Here is a 15182-nt window from a genome sequence, read left to right as displayed (position 1 = left end):
TTGGACCTTTTTATTGACGATGAAACATAGAAATTGCATCGGAATTAAATACAAAAGGCACAATGCCGACTTAAGTACAAGAAGACTGACTCTTCTTACTGTCTATGTTTGAACCTTTCCTGTGAGAGCAGTTTTAGATTCCCATGCTTCACTTCAGGTTTTCTGTATCCCTTGGACCTTTTTATCGACGATGAAACACAGAAATTGCATCGGAATTAAATACAAATGGCAAAATGCCGACTTAAGTACAAGAAGACTGACTCTTCTTACTGTCTAGGTTTTGAACCTTTCCTGAGAGATCAGTTTCAGATTCCGATACTTCACTTCAGGTTTACTGTATCCCTTGGACCTTCTTATTGACGATGAAACACAGAAATTGCATCGGAATTAAATACAAATGGCAAAATGCCGACTTAAGTACAAGAATACTGACTCTTCTTACTGTCTAGGTTTTCAACCTTTCCTGAGAGATCAGTTTCAGATTCCGATACTTCGCTTCAGGTTTACTGTATCGCTTGGACATTCTTATTGACGATGAAACACAGAAATTGCATCGGAATTATATACAAAAGGCACAATGCCGACTTAAGTACAAGAGGACTGATTGTTCTTACATTCTATTATTTGAGCCTTTCCTGTGAGACCAGTTTTAGATATCGATGCATCACTTCAGGTTTACTGTATCCCTTGGACCTTTTTATTGACGATGAAACATAGAAATAGCATCGGAATTAAATACAAAAGGCACAATGCCGACTTAAGTACAAGAAGACTGACTCTTCTTACTGTCTATGTTTTGAACCTTTCCTGTGAGAGCAGTTTTAGATTCCCATGCTTCACTTCAGGTTTTCTGTATCCCTTGGACCTTTTTATCGACGATGAAACACAGAAATTGCATCGAAATTAAATACAAATGGCAAAATGCCGACTTAAGTACAAGAAGACTGACTCTTCTTACTGTCTAGGTTTTGAACCTTTCCTGAGAGATCAGTTTCAGATTCCGATACTTCACTTCAGGTTTACTGTATCCCTTGGACCTTCTTATTGACGATGAAACACAGAAATTGCATCGGAATTAAATACAAATGGCAAAATGCCGACTTAAGTACGAGAATACTGACTCTTCTTACTGTCTAAGTTTTCAACCTTTCCTGAGAGATCAGTTTTAGATTCCGATACTTCACTTCAGGTTTACTGTATCGCTTGGACATTCTTATTGACGATGAAACACAGAAATTGCATCGGAATTATATACAAAAGGCACAATGCCGACTTAAGTACAAGAGGACTGACTGTTCTTACATTCTACTATTTGAGCCTTTCCTGTGAGACCAGTTTTAGATATCGATGCATCACTTCAGGTTTACTGTATCCCTTGGACCTTTTTATTGACGATGAAACATAGAAATTGCATTGGAATTAAATACAAAAGGCACAATGCCGACTTAAGTACAAGAAGACTGACTCTTCTTACTGTCTATGTTTTGAACCTTTCCTGTGAGAGCAGTTTTAGATTCCCGTGCTTCACTTCAGGTTTACTGTATCCCTTGGACCGTCTTATTGACGATGAAACACAGAAATTGCGTCGGAATTGAATACAAAAGGCACAATGCCGACTTAAGTACAAGAAGACTGACTCTTCTTACTCTCTATGTTTTGAACCTTTCCTGTGAGAGCAGTTTTAGATTCCCATGCTTCACTTCAGGTGTACTGTATCCTTTGGACCTTCTTATTGACGATAAAACACAGAAATTGCATCGGAATTAAATACAAAAAGCACAATGCCGACTTAAGTACAAGAAGAGTGACTCTTCTTACTGTCTATGTTTTGAACCTTTCGTGTGAGACCAGTTCTAGATTCCGATGCTTCACTTCAGGTTTACTGTATCCCTTGCACCTTCTTATTGACGATGAAACACAGAAATTGCATCGGAATTAAATACAAAATGCACAATGCCGACTTAAGTACAAGAAGACTGACTCTTATTACTGTCTAGGTTTTGAACCTTTCCTAAGAGATCAGTTTTAGATTCCGACACTTCACTTCAGGTTTACTGTATCCGTTGGACCTTCTTATTGACGATGAAACACAGAAATTGCATCGGAATTAAATACAAAAGGCACAATGCCGACTTAAGTACAAGAGGACTGACTGTTGTTACATTATATTTTTTGAGCCTTTCCTGTGAGACCATTTTTAGATATCGATGCATCACGTCAGGTTTACTGTATCCCTTGGACCTTCTTATTGACGATGAAACACAGAAATTGCGTCGGAATTAAATACAAAAGTCACAATGCCGACTAAAGTACAAGAAGACTGTCTCTTCTTACTGTCTATGATTGGAAACTTTCCTGTGAGACCAGTTTTAGATTCCGATACTTCACTTCAGGTTTACTGTATCCCTTGGGCCGTCTTACTGTTGATGAGACACAGAAATTGCATCGGAATTAAATACAAAAGGCACAATGTCAACTTAAGTACAAGAGGATTGTCGCTTCTTACTGTCTACGTTTTGAACCTTTCCTTTGAGAGCAGTTTTAGATTCCGATGCTTCACTTCAGGTTTTCTGTATCCCTTGGACCTTCATATTGACGATGAAACACAGAAATTGCATCGCAATGAAATACAGAAGGCACATTGCCGACTTAAGTACAAGCAGACTGACTCTTCTCACTGTCTATGTTTTGAAGCTTTCCTGTGAGACCAGTTTTACATTCCGATGCTTCACTTCAGGTTTACTGTATCGCTTGGACCTTCTTATTGACGATGACACACAGAAATTGCATCGGAATTTAAAACAAAAGGCACAATGCCGAATTAAGTACAAGAAGACTGGCTCTTCTTTCTGTCTATGATTTGAACCTTTCCTGTGAGAGCAGTTTTTGATTCCGATGCTTCACTTCAGGTTTACTGTATCCCTTGTACCTTATTATTGACGATGAAACACAGAAATTTCATCGGAATTAAATACAAAGGCACAATGCCGACTTAAGTACAAGAGGACTGACTGTTCTTACATTCTATGAATTGAGCCTTTCCTGTGAGACCAGTTTTAGATTTCGATGCTTTACTTCATGTTTACTGTATCCCTTGGACCTTCTTATTGACGATGAAACACAGAAATTGCATGGGAATTAAATACAAAAGGCACAATACTGACTTAAGTACATGAAGACTGACTCTTCTTACTGTCTATGTTTTCAACCTTTCCTGTGGGACCAGTTTTAGATATCGATGCTTCACTTCAGGTTTACAGTATCCATTGGACCTTCTTATTGACGATGAAACACAGATATTGCATCGTAATTACATACAGAAGGCACAAGGCCGACTTAAGTACAAGAAGACTGACTCTTCTTACTGTCTATGTTTTGATCCTTTCCTGTGAGAGCAGTTTTCGATTCCTATGCTTCACTTCAGGTTTACTGTATCCCTTGGACCTTCTTATTGACGATGAAACACAGAAATTGCATCGGAATTAAATACAAAAGTCAAAATGCCGACTAAAGTACAAGAAGACGCAGAGTGCTCCGAGACGGCGTGGGAGAAAAAGCTCTCAGCAGAAATCAGCGGCCGGCTCTTTCCGCGGTCGGTCGAGGACAGGGGTGAAAATCGCGCGAGCGGAGCGGCCACAAAAACGGCGCCCATTTGTTCCGACACCCGGCGGTCGGCAGGGAGATTAGGGGGTGTTACGGCGACGAGGCGGCAACCGGCCATTTCCTCTCTGTCTAGCACTTATTCCATCCGTTCCCTCAAAGTGCCATTTCAAAACTAACATTTCCACTGCCACATAAGGGCCGAAATACTGTTAATATCACAGGTAAACAAAAACCGCTGACGGCGCGGGGGTGTAGCGCGGACGGTGGGAAACCAGAAACAAAAATCCTCAACTGTTGAAGGAGACTGGTTTGATGCTTTTTTTTTTTTTAACACGTAACTAGTATTGCACACTTATGGAACTACACTACTGGCCATTAAAATTGCTAAACAAAGAAGAAATGCAGATGATAAACGGATATTCATTGAACACATATATTATACTAGAGCTGACATGTGATTACATTTTCACGCAATTTGGGTGCATAGATCCTGAGAAATCAGTACCCAGAACAACTACCTCTGGCCGTAATAACGGCCTTGATACGCCTGGGCATTGAGTCAAACAGAGCTTGGATGGCGTGTACAGGTACAGCTGCCCATGCATCTTCAACACGTTACCACAGTTCTTCAAGAGTTATGACTGGCGTATTGTGACGAGCCAGTTGCTCGGCCACCATTGACCAGACGTTTTCAGTTGGTGAGAGATCTGGAGAATGTGCTGGCCAGGGCAGCAGTCGAACATTTTCTGTATCCAGAAAGGCCCTTACAGGACCTGCAACATGCGGTCGTGCATTATCCTGCTGAAATGTAGGGTTTCGCAGGGATCGAATGAAGGGTAGAGCCACGGGTCGTAACACATCTGAAATGTAACGTCCACTGTTCAAAGTGCCGTCAGTGCGAACAAGAGGTGACCGAGACGTCTAATCCATACCATCACGCGTGTATGGCATGACGAATACACGCTTCCAATGTGCGTTCACCGTGATGTCACCAAACACGCATGCGACCATCATGATGCTGTAAACAGAAACTGGATTCATCCGAAAAAATGACGTTTTGCCATTCGTGCACCCAGGTTCGTCGTTGAGTAAACCATCGCAGGAGCGGCGCTCCTGTCTGTGATGCAGCGTCAAGGGTAACCGCAGCCATGGTCTCCGAGCTGATAGTCCATGCTGCTGCAAACGTCGAACTTTTCGTCAGATGGTTGTCGTCTTGCAAACGTCCCCATCTGTCGACTCAGGGATCGAGACGTGGCTGCACGATCCGTTACAGCCATGCGGATAAGATGCCTGTCATCTCGACTGCTAGTGATACGAGGCCGTTGGGATCCAGCACGGCGTTCCGTATTACGCTCCTGAACCCACCGAATCCATATTCTGCTAACAGTCATTGGATCTCGACCAACGCGAACAGCAATGTCGCGATACGATAAACCGCAATCGCGATAGGCTACAATCCGACCTTTATCGATGTCGGAAACGTGACGGTACGCATTTCTTCTCCTTACGCGAGGCATCACAACAACGTTTCTCCAGGCAACGCCGGTCAGCTGCTGTTTGCGTATAAGAAATCGGTTGGAAACTTTCCTCATGTCAGCACGTTGTACGTGTCGCCACCGGCTCCAACCTTGTGTGAATGCTTAGCTTTTTTAAGCTAATCATTTGAACATCACAGTATCTTCTTCCTGTCGGTTAAATTTCCCGTCTGTAGCATGTCATCTTCGTGATGTAGCAATTTTAATAGCCAGTAGTGTATTTGAAAAAATACGTAAATTACTTACAAACTACGGCGTGCAACACTTTCTTCACCATGTAAACGTCACTACAGACATTCGAATTTAGATTATGACACGTTCGATATGCCTGCCATCACTGACGATGGTGTGGCGCAGACGAATAGCGAAATTCTGCATGGCCCGCTGAAGTGTCGGGACACCGATGCTCTCTATGACCTCCTGAATGGCGGTTTTCATGTCTGCAATGGTTTTGCGGTTACTGCTGTACACCTTGTCTTTAATACAATCCCACAAAAAGGAGTCACATGTGTTCTGGGTGCGCCACATCTTGTGGAAATCAGCGTCACTTCGGATAACGGGGATGAAATCATCTGCCAAAACCTTCACGTACCGTTTGGTAGTTACCGTGCCATCGAGGAATATCTGACCGGTTATACCGCGACTGGAGGCTGCACACCACACAGTCATCCGTTGACGGTGAAGAGACTTCTCGATGGCGAAATGCGGATTCTCAGTCCCCCAAATGCGCCAGTTTTCCTTATTGACGAACCCATCAAAATGAAAGAGGACTTCGTCGCTAAACTAAACCATAGGAATTCGCACCATGCCCCGCGGCCAACCGTGTAGCTTTAATGTCCCAAGGCTATCCATTCACACGTTGTGACGATTTTATTTCATGCAGTTCAATAATTGTCACCCTGTACAATAAAGCAAAAAGAAATCCACATTCTGCTGCAATCAATAAAAATGAAATGCCGTTCCCTGATAAGGCATCAGCTGACAGCGGCATGCCCGACTTCGCTAATTAAAAAAATGTTCGGAATACTCTGTATAAGCTCATTTGGCGAAATAAAAATTCGGAAAAGTTGCCTGGAAAATTGGGAAATTCCGAAAAAAAATGAAAGTGCTGTCTCCAACGAGAGTTTTTAAAAACTCACGGTTCTAACGATGGGTATGCGTAATTTTTTTTTTTTTTGTTTCCTTCATTATCATCCTGGAATATTTTTCCCGGAAAAAAATTGAGCAATTACAAGAGGAAATCGGAAAATTCAGACAACTTGCTAAATTCATAATCTTTCATGTACTCTCGACCGTAACTGACGATAGCAAAGATAAATTTCGTTGATTCTTTTCCTGTCCTTATGGTCTCGGCATGGACTCGCATTCGGGTGGACGACGGTTCAAACCCGCGTCCGGGCATCCTGGTTTAGATTTTCCGTGATTTCCCTAAATCGCTTCGGGCAAATGCCGGGACGGTTCCTTTGAAAGGGCACGGCCGCCGTCCTTCCCCGTCCTTCCCTAATACGATGGGACCGATGACCTCGCTGTCTGGTCCCCTCCCCCAAATTAACCAACCAGTCATGGAAAATGACTCATGTCGAAAAATCTGAAAGACCTGGACAAAAATCTGGAAATATGCGTCCTAACCTAAAATAAAATTACTTTTGTGTTTCTTCGCCATCAGTCCAACAGATAAGTTACATTGGTGTTTTCGTTTTCATTTTGCTGTTCTGGTTGTTATAGGTTTATTTATCTATTGTCATTTTTTACTTGTAATTCACTGTTGCTATTGGAGTTTACAATTTGTCATTTTTTCCTTTGGAAATAGTGAGTGAAGCAGTGGACGTTAAAAAATAAAGTGCCAAGTGGAGAAATCGAAACATTTCCGACATATTCTACTGTTTGAGTTTAATAGACAGTGCGCAAACGGCGTAGGCTCTGAGCACTATGGGACTTAACTTCTGAGGTCATCAGTCTCCTAGAACTTAGAACTACTTAAACCTAACTAACCTAAGGACATCACACACATTCATGCCCGAGGCAGGATTCGAACCTGCGACCGTATCGGTCGCGCGGTTCCAGACTGTAGTGCCTAGAACCGCTCGGCCACTTCGGCCGGCGACAGCACACAGTCAGATTGTGAATAAAGCCAGTCGGTTACATGTCACGAAAAACTGATTCGGTTATTAACTTCCAGTTGAATTGTGATTGTGGTCCCCGCGCGGCTCGCATTCGCAATGACAACAGACATATTACAAGGGGAGTCATTGAGTGTGTGCGACAGTAACCCTGAAAAATCCATCCTTCTCGCTTGGCTAATTGTATGTAGCCCGTTCCTGTACCGGAATATCATCAGCTTTGTTTGTTCACGCGCCACACAACAAGCCAAAAAAAGTTCTGTATCGTGAAGCACTGCAATGAACGAAACGATGTCACAGCAAATCATTCAAAACAAAGCAGTTTCTTGATTTGATTGTTTTCTCGAAAATCAATCTTACAATCGAGATGTAAATAAAACACCTTGAGATTCATTGTGATTTCGAATTTAACGGAAGAAAATATGTTACTTGGTTGACATGCAGTTGTGACTTACTTGAACTGAGACCTTGAAGATTCAAAATCTTAATACATTCCACGCATATCACACATTTCCACCTCTTCAGCGTTGTAATGCGGTAAGAATTCATCTCGCGTGTAAAATTTCCCGTTGGCGCACATCCGAACGCACTCGACCTGAAATTGAGTCCCCACGGCCAAAATCGTTAACATGCAATGCCCACTCAAAAATTCGTTTTTTTCCTCGTTTCGACTTTGTTTACACATTTCCAGTAGCTTTCCACAAATTAACAATAGGCTCACAAACAAATTTATTGACATTTGCAAAGGACAAAATCTGCGCCCGGGTTCCCGGGTTCGATTCCCGGCGGGTTCAGGGATTTTCTCTGCCTCGTGATGACTGGGTGCTGTGTGCTGTCCTTAGGTTAGTTAGGTTTAAGTAGTTCTGAGTTCTAGGGGACTGATGAGCATAGCTGTTGAGTCCCATAGTGCTCAGAGCCATTTGAACCATTTTTTGAACAAAAACTGCGGTGTCAGCTAGTTGGGAATAAATACCGCTGTTACCGATTTGTTTTCGACGGCTGTCCACATTTCAAATTACGTTATTCTCTACGCACGATGTTCGGTGACTGTGGCCAACGCTTCTCGGGGTGTTCGTGTCCTACAGCAGAAAACGGTGTAAAGAAAATGATTATTTTTTTCTGTCAGATAAGCTACAGTGTGTACGTTGATATTAACACAAGAAATTCGCACGGGTCAGCGAACACAATACATTACGCGTTGTCGGACGGCTTTTCCGGTGCCTTCAGATTTTATTTTATTGCCACTGAAGGCTATAGCAATACTTTCCCGGGCATATAGCTTAGGCAGCATCACGTGCATGGTTTTTAAATGAAATGAGGTTCTTCAAAATGCTGCCATCAATGTTTTATTTCTGTTCAAGGATGCACTGCAGACAACTACCTTTACAAAAGATATCATAACAGAAAGCTACATTAGATATTAACAGATTCCTGCTTCTTTTTCCAGAAATGTTTTTCTTGCTATTGCGAGGCTGCGTTTGACATCCCCTGCACCTACCGTCAGTTATTTCGTTGCCCAAATAGAAACAATTCGTGATCTGATTTAACTCTACTACATTTCATTATCCTAGGTTTACTATTGTTGACGTTCATCTTGTAATCCCTCTTCAAAACACTATCCATTCTGTTCAACTGCTCTTCCAAGTCCTTTCTTCTCTCTGGCACAATTACATTATCTCTTCGGTAAAGGTCTAAAGCTTCTATTTCTTCTCACGGAATTTCAATTCGCTGTCTGAATTTGACCTAACTTTCCTTTACTACATTTTTCGAGTGTATCATTCGCTGTCTACACTTGACGTAACTTTCCTTTATTACCCTTTTGGTGGTGGTGTGTTGGGGCTTATGGGCACTCAACATCGAGGTCAACAGCGCCCTGACACACATTAAAAGGAACGAACGTGGACAGACCTGAGAAAACTAAAGCACACACTCAAAGAAAGCAGGAAAAGAAGGAAAATGCTACATAAGAAAGTAAAACCTAAGGAAAGGGGAAACATAGCAACAAGAATGTCACAGGAAATTGTTATTGGCTGGCGCTTACATAAAATATGGGTGAGCTTGTCACACAGTGAGCAAATTAAAATCCTCTCCCTAAAATCTTTGTAGAAACATTTGACAGGGCACAGAACTTTAAAACTTTAACCGCATTCGTCCGAGTGTTGCCTAAAAGAGACGGCAGGTCCGCTGGAAAGTCAGCCGCGACCCGCTGGTCAGAAAATAAAACGCAATCCAATAAAACGTGGCGCACAGTGACCTGGACGCCGCAAGCACCACACATTGGAGGGTCCTCTCGCCGGAGCAGGAAGCCATGCGTCATAGGGCTGTGGCCTATTCGAAGCCGCGTGAGGAGAACCTCGTCCCGTCGATGGGGCTGAAAGGAAGTACACCACACACGCGTTGTGGGCTCGACTATACGGAGCTTATTGTCAGTCACTTCCAGCCACTCACCCTCCCACCGACGCATGACCCGTGAGCTCAACAGCGAGGTGAGTGCGTGCAAGGGGATAGCACACTGAGATACTTGTGGGGCGAGACACGCCTCCTCGGCTGCGAGATCTGCCCTTTCATTCCCAGCAATGCCGACATGCCCCGGAACCCAGCAGAAAGCAGCAACCTTCCCCAGTCGCTGTAGTCGGAGGAGGGCATCCTGGATGGTCTGGACAATTTTGTCTGCCGGATACAAACGTTGCAATGAGTGAAGGGCACTGAGTGAATCGGAACAGACAAGAAATTTAGGAGAGGAAGAATGCCTCATGTGCTCCAGTGCCCGCAAGATCGCAAACAATTCTGCAGTAAAAGTCTGAGGCAGTCGGACCTTGAGGACACGACATGGAAAAACAACTGAGCAACCAACAGAATCCCCTTGTTTCGACCCACCCGTAAAAATAGTCACATAGTCATGGCGCTCAGATAAAATGGCAGAAAATGCTGCATTAAAAACGGTGTATCACGAGCGGGAACTTAACAATTTTCACAAGAAGAATTATCGTCGCCGTCTGAAGAGTACGCCTTGCCGCTTCAATCATTTTCCTCTGTTTCTGGTTGTCTTCTTCACTGCTTGATGATTTTGTACTTAGTTACTTCCATTACATCGTCGACTATTTTCTTTCTTGGTCTCTCCTTCATTTTCTTTCCAATAATTTCTCCTTCCAATATGTGTGCTGGAAACATATTTTGTATAAATTAATGTTCAAAAAGTTTTGTTTTTATCTTTTTCATTGCTACTACGAAGTTTCTTCTTTCGTTGATCCATTTCAGAACACCATCATCGGATTTATCTTTCAGTCCGTCCGTTCCCTCCTGAGCCAATTTTCCGTCGCTTCTCGGCGCTTTATTTCCGCGGCCAGTTAGCACAGCGCGCCTCTGTAAAACTGCTCTTTCTTCCTTTCTATGGTGAACGACTTGTTCTTTTTCATCACTGAAAGCACATTTACGCGTTCTTCCCAGATTTGCATGCTGCATCTGTTGTCTTCTGCAATTACAGAGACAACGTGAAGGACTTTATCTGCTTTCCCCATTTAATTTATTTCCATTAGGGTATCGTATGTCTTCTTGTTGCTCACCATTATAATTTGGTTTTAGACTGTTAATTTTAAATTAAATCTTTTTTCATAACTGAAAAAATGTAGAAAGCATATTTTGCGCAAGTTTATTATAATTACCTATTAAGGCAATATTATTTGTGAATCGTAGGCTGTGAATGGAAATTCTATTCAGTCGTTTTCCCTCTGAAGATCCTCGTAGAATGTGAGCACCCTTTTCTTACGTCTTTTCTAATTTTGTGTCTGCATTGTTCCGCATAAGTATCATATCTCACATTCTGATTTGTATTTGTGATTAACCCTCGCAATACAAAGGGGGGAGGAGGCGTGGTATTTGACGCACATCTTTTGAAAAATGCTAATCTAGTCACTTCATATTTTAAAATTTTGAAAAAATGTATGTCGTTTTTAATTAACTCTTCTTCCCAATTAGATAAACATTCAAAATTTTTCAGTTAAACTTAACCCAAAAATTTAAGTCTCTGTAGCGGATGGCACATTTCACAATGTATGTCATATTCAAAATTTTCAGGTTCAGGAACCTACTTACAATGTAGTATACCTTTCAAAAGTATGTTGTGAGTACAAGTCAACAACAATCAACTAGATTTACATTTTTTTCATTTTTATTGCGTGGGCAGTGGGCATTACTGAAAGTGCCTCTTTCAAAAGTATGTTGTGAGTAGAAATCAACAACAATTAATGAACTTTAGGTTTTTTTCATTTTTATAGGGTGAGCAGTAAGCGTTATTCAAAGTGCGTTGGTACTGCTCACTGGTTACTAGAAGTATTTTAATTTTCTGGACCCTAGTAACACATCAATCCCTTCTTAAAAAGTGTTGTCAGTATAAGTCAACAATATCGGTAACGAATTTTAAAATTTTTTTTATGGTGGGCATAAAATACCCTCCATTGGTAACGCACATTATGGAAAATGCGTTGGTAGCGCTAGAGTTAATATCGTCTGTCTTTCCAGTTCACATTTAAGCCTTCAACATCTTGAAGAGTTTTCTCCAACTAACACCGTCAGCCGCATTTTCTAGATCAGTACGGGCTACTAAGAATCCACATTTACTTCTCACCTCTTCCCTAGCAATCCCCCGAGCGCAGTCATTCTTCCTTTGGCCACATTTCTTGGCCTAAAACCTAAAGTGGTCTTCAACAAGAGGAACAGCGAAGAGAAAATTTTAGAGAATGTGTGTCTGGGATCTCAGAGATTGATAATTTGTCTTGATGGGGCTATACCAATTTTTCTCTTGTGGAACTAAATTCGGAGGACGCTTTCAGAGCCCATAGTGAGAACATAATCAGGCAGAAATCGTTTACTGCTTAAATTTCTGTGGTCATTTTCCTTACAAAAGTTTCCTTTCAAAGTGGTACAAATGGCTCTGAGCGCTCATCAGTCGCCTAGAACTTAGAACTACTTAAACCTGACTAACCTAAGGACATCACACACATCCATGCCCGAGGCAGGATTCGAACCTGCGACCGTAGCGGTCGCGCGCTTCGAGGCTGTAGCGCCTAGAACCGCGCGGCCACCCCGGCCGGCAGTTTCCTGTCCAAGGTACGTATAGAGGCATTCCTTCACACCTCATCTGTAGGAAAACTTGTCACCAGTGTTGATGATTACCAACAAAGAAGCTACGGAGTTAGAATTGCGGCAGGAAAACCAAGTTTTAATACATTTCCACATGTTATTTTTATTTATTTAGTGATAAAAATTATCAATAAATTCGGAACACTGTTACACAAATAAAAACCATTTGCATCAGAGTGTTAACGACAGACATGTCACTATTTAGGTTCGACTTTTCGAGTGGACTTTTGAAAATACTGCTGTTTCTTAATGATATCTTTTACAAGATTCCGCAAATGTTTTAAATTTTTGAGACAAACTAAATGCAAAAATTCAGACCTTTGTAGTAAATGTGACTTTTGACAATGAACAATGCATCAAATATTTTCAGATTTGGGGTCCTACTTAGACGTCAACAGTATGTTGTCAACAACTACTAACAAATTCTGTTTTTGTTTTACTTCTTTTGGGGTAGGCATAAAGTACTCCTTCTCTTCCCCTAATCAACTGGGTAAGAGATGTTACTGAATACGTTCTACATCTACAGCTACATCTACATCCATTCTCCGCAATCCACCATACGGTGCGTGGCGGAGTGTACCTCGTACCACAACTAGCATCTTCTCTCCCTGTTCCACTCCCAAACAGAACGACGGAAAAATGACTGCCTAAATGCCTCTGTACGGGCCCTAATCTCTCTTATCTTATCTTTGTGGTCTTTCCGCGAAATACAAGTTGGTGGCAGTAAAATTGTACTGCAGTCAGCCTCAAATATTGGTTCACTAAATTTCCTCAGTAGCGATTCACGAAAAGAACGCCTCGTTTCCTCCAGAGATTCCCACCCGAGTTGCTGAAGCATTTTCGCAACACTCGCGTGGTGATCAAACTTACCAGTAACAAATGTAGCAGCGCGCCTCTGAATTGCTTCTATGTCCTCCCTCAATCCGAGCTGATAGGGATCCCAAACGCTCGAGCAGTACTCAAGAATAGGTCGTATTAGTGTTTTATAAGCGGTCTCCTTTACAGATGAACCACATCTTCCCAAACTTCTACCAATGAACCGAAGACGACTATCCGCCTTCCCCACAACTGTCATTACACGCTTGTCCCACTTCATATCGCTCTGCAATGTTACGCCCAAATATTTAATCGACGTGACTGTGTCAAGCGCTACACTACTAATGGAGTATTCAAACATTACGGGTTTCTTGTTCGTATTCATCTGCATTGATTTACATTTATCTAAATTTAGAGTTAGCTGCCATTCTTTACACCAATCACAAACCCTGTCCAAGTCATCTTGTATCCTCCTATACGTTGGTACAGTGAGTATTAATGTTTGAAATGTTCAAAAAAAGCAGTGGTAGACTGTAAAGGCTGAAGAATTGTATAGAATTATATAAAACTTTGAAGGAAGGACAAACCTGGGAGAGGCGCAGACACGAAAATGGGGCCGACAACGCTGTTGTTTTGTTTTGATCTAGGGCGCAAGAAGAACCTGACGACAGCGCCCGAGACTGCTGAGCTTTTGGCTCGGGTTCGATCCTTACTACCGCCTCTCTGCTGTTCGGTGTTAAGTAAGGAAACCAAACGAAGATCTGGTGCGGCGACGGCGCCTGTGGCGCGTGCAGCAGTCTTACTGGCTAACTTCAGAGCCAGTTAACTCTGATACGGCGAAACGTATAGGGTTTTTTGTCTAAGAATTACTTCTCAGCACAACCTTCTGTGCAATACACTTACAAGCTTTTCACTCTGTTTCTGACCATGCCGTATTTCACCTTTATTTAGAACGTACTCGCAAAATTAGTCAGAGGCGACTCATAGACAGAGCTGTACTAATATACGGCCAAAGTGTAGGCACGGTTAAGATATACCAGAGCTGAAAGCGCAGGACATCTTGAAGCCACGCTAATTAAAACGGACAACGTTTGAAGAAAAGAGTACCACTTTCATGAATATCAAGAGCTCAGGTGGAAACCCAGTTCTAAGCAAAAAAGGGAAAGCAGAAAGGTGGAAGGAGTATATAGAGGGTCTATCAAGGGCGATGTACTTGAGGACAATATTATGGAAATGGAAGAGGACGTACATGAGGATGAAATGGGAGATATGATACTGCGTGAAGAATTTGACAGAGCACTGAAAGACCTGAGTCGAAACAAGGCCCCGGGAGTAGACAACATTCCATTACAACTACTGACAGCCTTGGGAGAGCCATGATGATGATGATGATGTTTGGTTTGTGGGGCGCTCAACTGCGGGGTTATCAGCGCCCGTACAATTATCCAATCTTTGCTCAGTCCAATTTCGCCACTTTCCTGGATGATGTTGGGAGAGCCAGTCCTGACAAAACTCTACCATCTGGTAAGCAAGATGTACGAGACAGGCGAAATACCCTCAGACTTCAAGAAGAATATAATAATTCCAATCCCAAAGAAAGCAGGTGTTGACAGACGTGAAAATTACCGAACAATCAGTTTAATAAGTCGCGGTTGCAAAATACTAACGCGAATTCTTTACAGACGAATGGAAAAACAAGTAGAAGCCGACCACGCGGAAGATCAGTTTGGATTCCGCAGAAATATTCGAACACGTGAGGCAATACTGACCCTACGACTTATCTTAGAAGCTAGATTAAGTAAAAGGCAAACCTACGTTCCTAGCATTTGTAGACTTAGAGAAAGCTTTTGACAATGTTGACTGGAATACTCTCTTTCAAATTCTGAAGGTGGCAGAGGTAAAATACAGGGAGCGAAAAGCTATTTACAATTTGTACAGAAACCATATGGCAGTTATAAGAGTCGAGGGA

The sequence above is a fragment of the Schistocerca americana genome, chromosome X (genome assembly GCF_021461395.2).
Source record: "Schistocerca americana isolate TAMUIC-IGC-003095 chromosome X, iqSchAmer2.1, whole genome shotgun sequence".
NCBI classification, from domain to species: domain Eukaryota; kingdom Metazoa; phylum Arthropoda; class Insecta; order Orthoptera; family Acrididae; genus Schistocerca; species Schistocerca americana.
This window is presented reverse-complemented; position numbering follows the sequence as displayed.